The following is a 13020-nucleotide window of genomic DNA, read 5'->3' as shown; positions in this document are numbered from 1 at the left end:
TGAACACAGGAAGCCAAAGGATCAAAGGGAGACAAGATTGAATAGAAGGTAGATGATGCCTTCATGATGCGAACATTTCCTGACATTGCGTATTTCCACAGCATTTTATTTTTGCTCGAAATGTAATTTCCTCTTGGGTTCATGGCCTTAAGCTGGCAAAATCTCCCTTTACAGCCCTGCCAGTGCCAGCCTGTCTCCAGGGGCACAGAGTTCGTCCTCCACAGCCAGTGTGTTCTGGCACCTCTCTTCAGGAGCTGGCCTGGGACCCAGGTGACCCCCTGGTGGCCTCCCCTGACAGACACAGTAGGCGGAAGCCAGTTTTCTGTACAAAAGCCGGTACTAAAATCGTGTACCAAAGCACGAGCTAGGTTGGATGACTCTTCAACCTTTGGAAGATCTTCCACCCCCCAAGGTCCCTTCACTCTGTTGCACACTTTTTATTTTCTCTGCAAAGGAGGCAACCTCAGGTGCTCTTCTAAAAGCTCCTTTAAATGCATGAAACGTCTGAAGAAACTTAAAGGCCAGGATGATCTCAGTTAAATGAGACAGCCATTTCAGGATTCAAAGGTGCTACTTTAAAAATAATAAAGCCTCAACCTTTTCAGAGGGATCGATGCAGGGTCGGCCTTCAGCATGAAAGCTCACAGACAGCAGCAGCACCAGCAGACAAGCCGGGTAACGTTCTTTCCCAAATTTGGCAAGAAGGAGACAGGAAGACAGAGAGAGCATGCACACATACATACGTGTGTGCGTATGCGAGAGGATATATGAGCTCACTGAGTAAAATAGCCATGCCAAGTTCCAAACCATCAAGGATCAAGGTGGCTAACCCCCATAGAAATGTCCAGTTCTATTTCTGATTGTCATCCCTGGCTGTGAGGAGCGGGGACGTGGCAGCGTGGAGAGCCAGGAGGCAGCAGGTGGGGCAAACGCGTGCTAACGCTCCCCATGTTTTCTACCGCGCTCCTGTCCCCGTGCACGGATGGAGCCTTTGGAAATGAGAAGGGATACTATTTCCCAGTGTAAAGTCTAGAACCTGAGAGTTTGAGGGGTGTGGGGGAGGGGGGCGGGGGTTGGGGAGAATAAAAAGCCAGGGAGTTGGCCAGCAGAAGACAGATCAGTGGAGTCACCTCTTCTGGGAATAAACATCCTCCCCACACACACACCTCTGCCCTTTCCAAATCCACCCCCTTCTCTCTCTCCTTTCCTTCCCTTCCCACTAAACTCTTGCGAGCAAAAAACTAACCTGGAGCTTTTAGTGACCCCTTTGGTTCCTAAGAGGCAGAAAGGAAGAGATTCAGTAAAACCACTCAGAGAAGCTAAACCTGTGGGCTGACTCTACCCCTGGCATTCGTCCTTCCTGTGTCTGTATTTAAAAATATATATTATTTACTGTAATACAGTCTGAAATACCATGAATCAGAGAGCCACTGTGGTCGAGTACTGCCCTCAGACATGGGCATTTGGTGCCTTGTCTTGAGCCCCATGCTTTAGTGGTTCTGGCTTTGTCCACCTAATCAGGCTGTATGGCTCCTGAAATACCACTTCAGAAGAACCACAGAGACTACTCAGTGAAGCTTCATTGCCCTCACCCTGTACACCACATTCCAGAACCAGGCGCCATTATTCCCTCCCCAAAGAGTCCTGAGCCCCTGCCGGGGCCTGCCGGGCCTTCCTCCCACCCCCCTGAGAGCGGATCCATATATCCTAGATCTGGGATCCTAGAGCAGAAGGGTGCCGGTGAGTCGCCTGTTGGGAGGAATGTTTATGGAGCCTCAGTGTAAAAGTTGGGATGTCACGCCATGTGCATAAGGCCACTCGGGGTGAGATATGGAGCGGGTGATAAGACAAGGGGGTGGGCTTAAGGCATTCATGCATATTCTTGCCTCACCCAAAAATGCTTACAGTGAGACAGCTTGGGTTAACAATCATTCTTCAAAATGGAACCATAATGACTTACTCATTACTATGAAATCAATTTATAAAGGAACCATTAGACTATAACTCGACGCATAAGCAGGGTCAAAGAATAAAAGTGAATCTGACAGTCTTCAGTTTCAAACTTGTTTTATTTCCAGACAGCTAAAGAAACTCTAAGAGCTTCAGACATTTTGCAATTTGTCAAAACACACGTTAGGTACAGATATTAATAGTCAGGTTTTCCCTTTGAGAACTGCCAATATTTCACAGCGCTTTTCTAATTTTTACTTATTTGTTTATTTATTTATTTATTTATTTATTGAGAAAGAGAGAGACAGAGGGTGAGTGAGGGAGGGGCAGAGAGAGAGGGAGACACAGAATCTGAAGCAGGCTCCAGGCTCTGAACTGTCAACACAGAGCCTGACACGGGGCTCAAACCCATGAACCGTGCGTGAGATCATGACCTGAGCCGAAGACGGATGCTCAACCGACGGAGCCACCCAGGCACCCCACACAGTGCTTTTCTCCCTGATGTGAAATCCCCCAGGCAGCCTCTCCTTGGGATATTTATGTCCTGAGTGATTTTCCTTAGCACACACTAGACAGATGGGGGTGAGTGTCAGTTATCCTCTCTCTGGGACTACAGGCCACCTCATCCCCAAGAAACATTAGAATTCATTTTCTAATGGAAATGCAAACCTCTCTGCTGCTTCTTACTATTTACAGTAAAAAGAATCCCCTTTGTTTTTAGCTGGCAGTCAAAATTACTCAATTTGTACAAATGACACTAAAATGTAAGTTTATGGCTGCAGAATACAATCCAGTCCAGTTGTTTACATATAGATTTTTATTTAGAATGTTTCACATATGTGGGCACCTGGGTGGCTCAGTTGGTTAAGCTTCCCACTTCGGCACAGGTCATGATCTCACAGCTTGTGAGTTCAAGCCCCACATCGGGCTCTGTGCTGGCAGGTCAGAGCATGGAACCTGCTTCGGATTCTGTGTCTCCCTCTCTCTCTGCCCCTTCTCCACTCACACTCCTCTCTCTCTCAAAAATAAATAAACATTTTTAAACATTTTTTTAAAAATGCTTCATATAAGCAAACAAAGCATAATAATGCTTGAATAATAATAATGTAGCTTAATAATGACTTTCTAATACCTTAAAGATAAAGCAGCGGCCCACCCTTCTTTACTCTTCTTAAAGAATGTTACTGAGGACTTCTGCTTCTAGGTAAGGTGGGCCAGCTGTGCCTGAATAACTAGCACAGCTGGGTTAAACACCAAAAACCAAAAAAAAAAAAAAAAAAAAAAAAAAAAAAAAAGACATAAAAACAAAGCTGTCTGAAAGCAGCTAGGACTTCAGGGACCAAAGTCCTAGAAAGAAGAAATATGCACGGAGCCAATCCCAACATTCTGCTCAGCTTTCCCCCGTAAGGAATTAGTCAATTACTTACAAGCGGAGGGCAAAATGTGATGGCAAAGAGGAAAGGTGCTGAATAAAGCCTTTAGTAGGGTCTTGAGGCTGGAGAGACAAAAACAGGAATGCAGGAATGACAAGGCAGCAAGGACATGAGGGGCCCAAATTCTGGAGAGAATGTTAGCAAAGAGAAGTAAACTCTACATGGAACACTCCTCTCCCTTCAAGGCTTCTGCTCATTGCTAAGCAGCGTATCAAGAAGCTGAGCAGAATTTCAGGCATCCTGGTTGAACAGGGAGATAAAAGCCAGTGAGTTCAAGCGGAAATCCCAGAAAGATTTTTAAAACTCAGCCAGAGTTGCCACACCATTTGGAGCCTGAGTATCATGGCCTCCCACCTGCCGTCCTCCCTAATGAGGTTCAGAACCAGGGGGTAGCCATCTGCCTCAGGGGGACACGCTCGTCCAGCCAGCGCTTATAAAGGCCCCCTGGTTCCCTTGGCAGTGCCCCGGTCCAGCAAGGTCAGGAGGCACTCACATAACTGCTGGGAAGCCTGTGAGGAAACCCGGGCCTTCTGCAGGTTTCCAGGAAGAGTGAGGGGCCACTAGCTCCCTAAATCCCCTCAGCACTTGAGTCTTCCTGGGCTTTCGTTTGCCCTGGTGCACCACTACTAACGTGTCCACTGGTCATTCATATCTGGCTTGGCCTCATCTGCTGCTTTGCCGTTCTTTCCCTCCATCATTTTGGCAGAAGGATTTGTATTTGTTAATAGCTCTTAGCTTTTGCCTGTAGCCATAATAACAGCTTCCGTTTACTGTGTCAATGCTGTGTTGCCCATAGCCCTACGTGCAGTATATTATTTCTAATTCTTACACTCATCTCTCAAGGCAAGTCTTTATTATTCCCACTTGACAGAAGGGTAAACTAAGGAACTTGCTCAGTCCTGTATAGTAAGTGAATAGTAAAGCCAAGATTCAAAATCGAGCCTTTCTGACTCCAAAGCCCCCAACCCTCCAACTCTAGCACAATGCCTCTCCTGTCATCCTCAGGTCACTGCTGAGAGCCCAGCCTCACGCCTTAGAATCCTAGGGGTTTGCCTGGCCTGGGGGTGAAGGCGGTGCTCACCCGGTGCAGGACCCTTCACTCTACACTTCCCAGCTCAGCCCGGGCAACCCTTCCCCACAGGAGAAGGGGCCCTCACAAGCAGGCTAGCTGCAGCACTGGGAAGGAAGAGGGTCTGGGGTGCTCAGTGACAGACACAGGGTACCTGTTATTTCCTTCTCCTAACCAGTTTCTTAGGATCGGGTCTACACTTGTGATCACTCCCAAATTACAGGTACCTACTCAAAACTTTATGAACAGTCATTTGAAGCAAACCCCTTGAAATATTTTCTGCACTCAGCAACAGAGCCACTGTTCTCGCTCCTTCCACCTTCTACATCGCCGGTCACTCCTGCTCAGTCTCCTTTGCTGGTTCCCCATCATCCTGACGTCCACATGTTGATGTGTCCCAGGACTTGGATTTGGATCCTCTTCTCTTTTCCATCTGCACTCACTCTAAGTGGTCTCATTAAGTCCTGTGGTTTTTTTTTTAATTTTTTTTTTTAACATTTATTTATTTTTGAGACAGAGAGAGATAGAGCATGAACAGGGGAGGGTCAGAGAGAGAGGGGGACATAGAATCTGAAACAGGCTCCAGGCTCTGAGCTGTCAGCACAGAGCCTGACGTGGGGCTCGAACCCATGAACTGCGAGATCGTGACCTGAGCTGAAGTCAGACGCTTAACCGACTGAGCCACCCAGGCTCCCCAGTCCTGTGTTTTAAATATCATCTGGATATTGGGGCGCCTGGGTGGCGCAGTCGGTTGAGCGTCCGACTTCAACCAGGTCACGATCTCGCGGTCCGTGAGTTCGAGCCCCGCATCAGGCTCTGGGCTGACGGCTCGGAGCCTGGAGCCTGTTTCCGATTCTGTGTCTCCCTCTCTCTCTGCCCCTCCCCCGTTCATGCTCTGTCTCTCTCTGTCCCAAAAATAAATAAAAAACGTTGAAAAAAAAATTAAAAAAATAATAAATAAATAAATAAATAAATATCATCTGGATATTAATGAGCCTCCCCTGACCCCAGAATCATATACTCAATTGCTTGATTGAAATGACTTGGATGTCTTTTTTTTTAAGTTTATTTATTTAGAGAGAGAGAGAGATGCGGGGGTAGGGGGAAGGGGCAGAGACAGGGGGAGAGAGAAACCCAAGCAGGCTCTGCTCTGTCAGCACAGAGCCTGCTGTGGGGCTCGATCCCACAAACCATGAGATGACGTCAAGAGTCGGATGCTCAACAGACTGAGCCACCCAGGTGCCCCTGAAATGACTTGGATATCTCATAGATTAAACTCAACAAGTCCAAAGCTGAATTCAGTATTTCACCCACTCCCTCAAATCTGCTCCTTCCACATTAGCTCCATTCCTCCAATGGCTCAAGCCAGATTATCTTGGAATTATTCTTGACTTCTCTCTTTCAACCACATGCTATATGAAATATGTCACAGAATCCTATCAGGTGTGATCTAACCATTTCCACTGCTGCTGCCCTAGTCTAGACCACTACCAAACTTACTTGCATTCTGTAAAAGTCTCCTAACTGGTCTTTTTACTATAATCATTGTTCTCCTATAGGCATTCTTTTTGAAATGTAAGCTACATCACTTCTATTCTCAATTGTTCAGTAACCTCCCACCACGCTAATGATTCCAGGGGTTCATCATGGCGTAAATGATCCAGTCTTGGCAACTGCTCTAACTCAATACTTATGCTCTAACACATCCACCTTGTTCCCTCTGCTTCAGACACGTTGATCTCTTTGCTATTGCTTAAATATGTGATCAAATTCTTGCCACAGGGCCTTTGCACTTGTTTTGCCCTCTACCTAGAGCACATTTCTGTCAGTTATCAGCATGGCTTGTTTTCCTTCTGATCTCTTTTCAAATCCTACCTTATTAATAATGTCTTTCTTGAGTACTATGTCAAAAACAACAGTCCCCAATCATTCTGTGTCCTCTTATTCTGCTTTAGTTTTCTTCGTAGCACCTATTATCACCTGATATTATCAATGTCTTTATTTGCTTCTTATCTCTATTCTTTCCCCTACCCAACATAATTCCAAGGAAGCAAGTATACTGCTTTATCCTCTGGGCTTAGAATAGCTCTTGAATCGTAAACATATTGAAAAGTATTTGTTAACTAAGCGAAATATACATATCGAGTCCCTATACATACAAAGCACTATGCTTAAAGGATGAAGGAAATATGAAGTAAACAAACAGATATGACAAAATCCTGTGCTAAATCGATTTATACTCTAATCATAATATCTAAAAAGATGAATGGGTTAGATACATTTTTAAATCATACAAGGGAGTGAAAACAGCAAGTGACTCCCAAGGCATCATATTCATTTATGTAATTTTTGGGTCCAGCCCCAGAGGATGACCTACATTACCAGGGCTGCAGCCAGGTGAGGGCAGGGCAGGCTGGGGGAGGCGTTATCCTAAATCCCCAGCCAGGAGCGTGGTGGAAGGTGGAGATACCTGCAAGCCCAGAAGAGATGAAATATCACAAGTCACTTTTCCCACGCTTTTTCAGCTCCCCCTGGACCACTATACTCCTGGCCAGTGACAATGCTACAGGTGGAAAATGCATTGCATGATTTGTTTGGTTTTTTAATGAGTTGAATTTTCACTAGAGGAGGCAAGCTTAAATTCTCAAAAATCACAGTGTATAACTCTTGTAAAATTCAGACATATAATTTACAGGGCAGAGGATTCCTCTGAGGAAACGTGGAACCTAGACATTTGAATGTACTAAAAAGGAATGATTTTTCCTACCTTTCTGAGCCTACGGTTATCTTTTTCTTTTCGTTATAGCCATGTTAACAGAAAACTCTATAGTTCATGAATTGCTATATAATAGCAAGTCTAAGCACTCATTTCCAGGTCAGTAGCTCCCACATTATTAAAAAATTATGATTTACCTTAGTAAAAGTTTTGGTTGGTACTTAAAGGAGTGGTTGAATTTTTTTTTTTTTAATGTTTATTTATTTTTGAGAGAGAGAGAGAGGCAGAGTGTGAGCAGGGAAGGGGCAGAGAGAGAAGGAGACACAGAATCCAAAGCAGGCTCCAGGTTCTGAGCTGTCAGCACAGAGCCCAATATGGGTTTGAACCCACAAACCGTGAGATTATGACCACAGCCGAAGTCAGACGCTCACCCGACTGAGCCACCCAGGTGCCCCAAGGAGTGGTTGAAATTTAAAGGACTAAATCTTTTAGTTGATTAAAATTAAGAGCATATGTGACAAAGTCTATAAGCAACAGATCTGGATTCCAAAACAACTTAGAAACCAAGAGAACCCAATCCATTGAAGAAGATCGGAGTCAAGAACCTCTGAAATACTCACTCACTGCCAATTATTAAAGGTAATCCATTCAAGGGTTGGTTTTTAAAAATGATTTTGAGTGGGGTGCCTAGGTGGCTCAGTTGGTTGGGCAACCGACTTCAGCTCAGGTCATGATCTCGTGATTTGTGAGTTCGAGCCCTGCATCAGGCTCTGTGCTGACAGCTCAGAGCCTGGAGCTTACTTCAGATTCTGTGTCTCCCCCTCTCTACCCCTCCCCTGCTCACTCTCTGTCTCTCAATAATAAATAAACGTTAAAAAATAAAATAATTTTGAGTGTATTTTTTATTTACATACCGTAAACTGCCATCTTTCTGGTATACAGTTCTAGGAGTTGTGACAAATTCATGGAGTTGTACAACCATCATCACTATAATTATGGTTCATTGGAGCTCTACCTCTGGCCCAAAACTCTCTCATTTAACCTGTTTATAGACAAACCCTTCCCCCCAGCCCTGGGAACCACTGATCTCTTCTCCTTTTCTAGAGTACTGCCTTTTCTAGAATGTTATAGCAAGAGAGTCAGATGGACAATGTGTAGCCTTTGAGATGGGCTTCTTTCACTTACACTAATTCATTTAAGATTCATACATGTTGTTTTTACTGCTATGTGGTGTTTCACTATACGGGTACAACAACACAGTTTGTCCATTCACCAATCGACTTTCCTGGCCCTCTGTGTTTGTAGTCTCTGATAATCTAATATGGCTCTAGAGACTAAACTTATTGATTAAACACTATCCTTTGTACATTTTATGTCTACTCTTGTAAAAATCATTTTTGTGATGGGGTGCCTGGGTGGTTCAGTCGGTTAAGCAGCCAACTTCGGCTCAGGTCATGATCTCATGGTTTGTGGGTCCAAGCCCCACATCAGGCTCTGTGCTGACACCTCAGAGCCCAGAGCCTGTTTCAAACTCTGTGTCCCCCCGTCTCTCTACCCCTCCCCCACTTGTGCTCTCTCTCTCTCTCTCTCTAAAAAATAAATAAACATTAAAACATTTTTTTAATCATTTTCATGTTCAGTTTTATAACCATGTTTACAACATGTAAATCTACATTTAACTGGCTGTACCGCCCCTTGTCCATGTTCCAACTTCTCCATTTTTTTAAATTGGCAAAAATATCAAAATCATTTGTGCTGACAGCTCGGAGCCCCCCCGGAGCCTGCTTCAGATTCTGTCTCCCTCTCTCTCTGCCCCTCCCCCACTCGTGCTCTGTCTCTCTCTCTCTCTGTCTCTCTTTCTCTCTCAAAAAATAAATTTAAAAAATTTTTAATTAAAAAAAAGCAAAATCTTGATATCATGATATCAAAGTCATCAGGAAATCTCAGGTTAACATAAATAAGTATAAAAAGTATCTAGTTATTAACATAAAAAATTTTAACATTCAATAAAATTTCAATCAACGTAAACCTTAATATGGTCAAGTGTATGCAATTTTATTCTGCGTTTGTCTTAAAAACAAATTTGTGGATAACTTTCTTGGATAAGGTAATACTTTTTTTGGAATGAACAGTGTCCCGAATGACACTTTTTGAATAGATGGAAGCTTCATGCGGAACTTCACTTCAATAAACTTTGAGTATGAAAACCCCAATTACCACTATAGCATGAATGCCAATTCATTCATCTAAGTAAGCATTTTTATATGGTTTGAATTATCCTTTTCTGGATATTCTATAGTTTTTCTTGTCTTTTGAATGCAAAATATTTAATCTTGCCCTCCATCTATTTAAACATAACAAACTTTTGGGTTTTTTGTTTTGTTTTAATGTTTATTTATTTTAAGAGAGAGAGAGAGCACACACGCAAGAGCTGGAGAGGGGCAGAGAGAGAGAGGAAGAGACAGAATCCCAAGGAGGCTCTGCACTGTCAACACAGAGCCCAACACAGGGCTCGATCTCACAAATGTGAGATCACGACCTAAGCTGAAACCAAGAGTCAGATGCTTAACTGACGGAGCCACCCTGGGGCCCCCTGAACTCTTTGATTTGTTTTAACACGGCAATCTGTTAACGATCTGGTTTTCCATTTATTCAAGATCATGGACTTTAAATGAGATAAGCTGCATTTAAAGCTAGTTAGACAGACATTCAATGTCTGTTTAATTTACTTTATGAAAGCTAAACTAGTAAACTGTAAAAATAATAAAACTACTGATAATATACACACAAGGGATGTTCATCTCAATACAGGCTGGAGTCCATACTACTAGAAAAAAATATTATTATTTGAAATAATAAATAAAGTGCCCAGTTTACAAGAAATAGGTAATAAACGAGGGAGGATTACAGTGTAGAATCACATCCAAAATGAAACTATGGACAGGCTCATCCATATTGAAAACTATCTTAGTCCTCTGTCCCAGAGTAGCAACTTCTGCCCAGCAGATTACAAAAGTCATATAGATGAAAGTCATCACATAATAGAAAAGATATGGACAAAAGCAGAGTTGTGTGAATTCAGGCTTTGATAGGTAGCTGGATCTTCCAAAAGAAATACAGGCAATTGCAAAACAAATTAAAGTTGCTGTAAGAAAATGAAGTCTGTATAATGAATATATGGATGCTTGGTGGTTTTTAGATAAATCTAAGTAATAAACTAAACAATTTACTAATTAAAAAAAAGCCACAAGTAAAAGTAGTAATCCAAACAGACAGCTCTTTAATAACTCAGTGCATGGAAATACAAAATCTTGAAACAGGATATGATGGATAAGTCACCAAAAGTGAAAGATTGATGAATGCTACTGAAATTCACAATGTTCCATAACACATGGGTGTTTTCTTACATTCCTATCAGAAGATTTTCATAATGTTTTCCCAAATGTAATTTCAAAAACACCAGTTTCCCAAATGTAATTTCAAAAATTTTCTGGTTTGTTCTCAAATCATCTGGGGATGTTTGGACGACTGGTGCTTAAAATTCTGGTGCCCAGGAAACACTCACACGCTTTTTGTTAAACTTCAGAAGTCCTGCTGAAATACGTATGCATGTGGCACTATTATGCTTTATTTTCTATGTCCTGACTTCTCCAGCAGGGATTTCTAACCCCCAGTGGCATTTCTTGGTTAATAGTGACTTGATTTCTGTTCTTCCACTACGTATTCTCTTACTTGTCTCTGTACAGCTTGATGTTGCCACACTGGAAAGCTGTGGACAGTTAAGGCACCAAACCTGTGGGCTCCTCCCTGAGCAAAGATGGTCTGGGGATTCCTAACGTGGCTGGCTGTCTGCAGGGCAGGAGCTGTGGCAGAGGGGATCGCTTGCCCACCTGCACGCAGGTGATGGAGGCAGGGAGCGAGTGCCTGCTACCTGGTCCTGCAGCATTGGGGGACAGGATGCCAGACTAGGCATGGGGCCAGGAAGCCCTCCTCTGACCAGGGTCCACTCCTTGTTCTGAGAGCAGTTCAGGTAAGCCAAGGCGGCAGGCAGCCTCTTCCAGCTTCTTTCTTGGGCTCTTAATTTTGATCCATCCCTCCATGAGCTGGCCTACTTGTTCAAGTAATTTTTACCTGAGTATCTGGATGTTTCTGAGCTTTCCATACCTTATGATTGGATCACTATTCTCTTTTTGTCATGTTTATTATCTCTCTAATCAGCTTTATTTTCCTGTCCGATGTTCTCTACATTTGGGAAGTTTTCTGGTTTGTTCTCAAATCACTGTTAAATTCTATTAGTGAGTGCCTTGCGGATGTTGGCAAATTCACTTCTGATGCAACTTCATTTCTGATTCCCGTTCCTTTCTGCACGTCTGGCAGAAAATTTATTCTTCGTTATTCTGGGCTGCATCCTGGGGTCGTGCTATGGATCTTACAGTGTCAAGAGTGGGAGAAGAGTTTTTTCGTTGCTTGTCTCCACAGCTTTCACGCCCACACCTGGGGCAGGTAAAACTCTCTGAAGCTGCTTTTCTTTCCTGGGGATTGGTGGGGGGTAGGAGGAGGGGGCAGTCCACTGGGTCCCATTGTTCATGGAAGCCATCCTACCTCTAACCAAACACCCTCTTCCTTTCTGGGACTTGGGTTCTCGGACACAAAAGCAAGGAAGAAAGTCTTTTCAGGGCAATGTGTCCATTCCACTACTTTGTATCTACCTCTAAAGTAGTAAGTGTAAAGCCAGCTACCTACTTGAATGAGATGAAGTTAAAAGGGAAAATACAGGAAGGGGAAAAAAACCCATAAAATAATATTTTGAAACATTAAGTAGCCGTATGCAAATTCTGTGTATTCTTTCCACCAGATTATATTTCCATTTGGCTACTGAAATTTTGATTTCTCTGCCTTTCTTTCTTAGCTCTCACGGGTCCCTTTTCTTCCTGATTCGCCTGCCTCTCATCCTCTTTTAATATTTCCCTTGGCATGATTTCTCATGGGACTTTCTGCTTCTTTTTTCAAAATTCATATCTTCTTTACATCTTTAAAAATTTTTTTAATGTTTATTTATGTGGGTTTTTTTTTGAGAGAGAGAGAGAGAGAGACAGAGTGCAAATGGGGGAGGGGCAGAGAGAGAGGGAGACACAGAATCCAAAGCAGGCTCCAGTCTCCGAGCTGTCAGCACAGAGCCCGAAGCAGGGCTTGAACTCACGAACTGTGAGATCCCGCGCTTAACTGACGGAGCCACCCAAGCGCCCCCCCCTACATCCTTTTTAATAGGCCATGAAATTTGTCTTACATTTTCTTCTAGCTCCTGAAGAGGGAAGTTCTGTTTGCCACCATGCTTCCTCTTTGTTTTTCTATTTATTCCTTTTTAACCCAACAGTGACATCTAAGCTCAAGGTTTGCCAAAAGCGCCCTCTGCAGGGGTGGCTGGGAGGCTCAGTCGGCTTAAGCACCCAGTTTTGGCACAGGTCATGATCTCACAGTTAGTGAAATTGAACCCTGTGAGGTGCTCTGCGCTGACAGCTCGGAGCCTGCTTGGGATTCTTTCCCTCTCTCTCTGTCCCTCCCCAACTTGCATGCACGCACTCTCTCTCTCTCAAAATAAACAAGCTTAAAAAAAAAGTCCTCTGCAGCTTATCACTGGCACCTGTTATGGGTTGTATTATGTCCCTCTCCCACCAAATTCATATGTTAAAAGATGTAACCCCAAGTACCTCAGAATGTGACTTTATTTGGGAATAGGGTTGCTGCAGATGTAATTCGTTAAATTAATTAATCAATTAATGACGAGGTCATTAGGCAACATGGATGAAGCTGGAAGACGATTATGCTAAATGAAATAAGTCAGACACAGAAAA

The sequence above is a fragment of the Panthera uncia genome, chromosome B1 (assembly GCF_023721935.1).
Source record: "Panthera uncia isolate 11264 chromosome B1, Puncia_PCG_1.0, whole genome shotgun sequence".
Taxonomy (NCBI): Eukaryota; Metazoa; Chordata; class Mammalia; order Carnivora; family Felidae; genus Panthera; species Panthera uncia.
Note: the sequence above shows the minus strand (reverse complement) of the source record.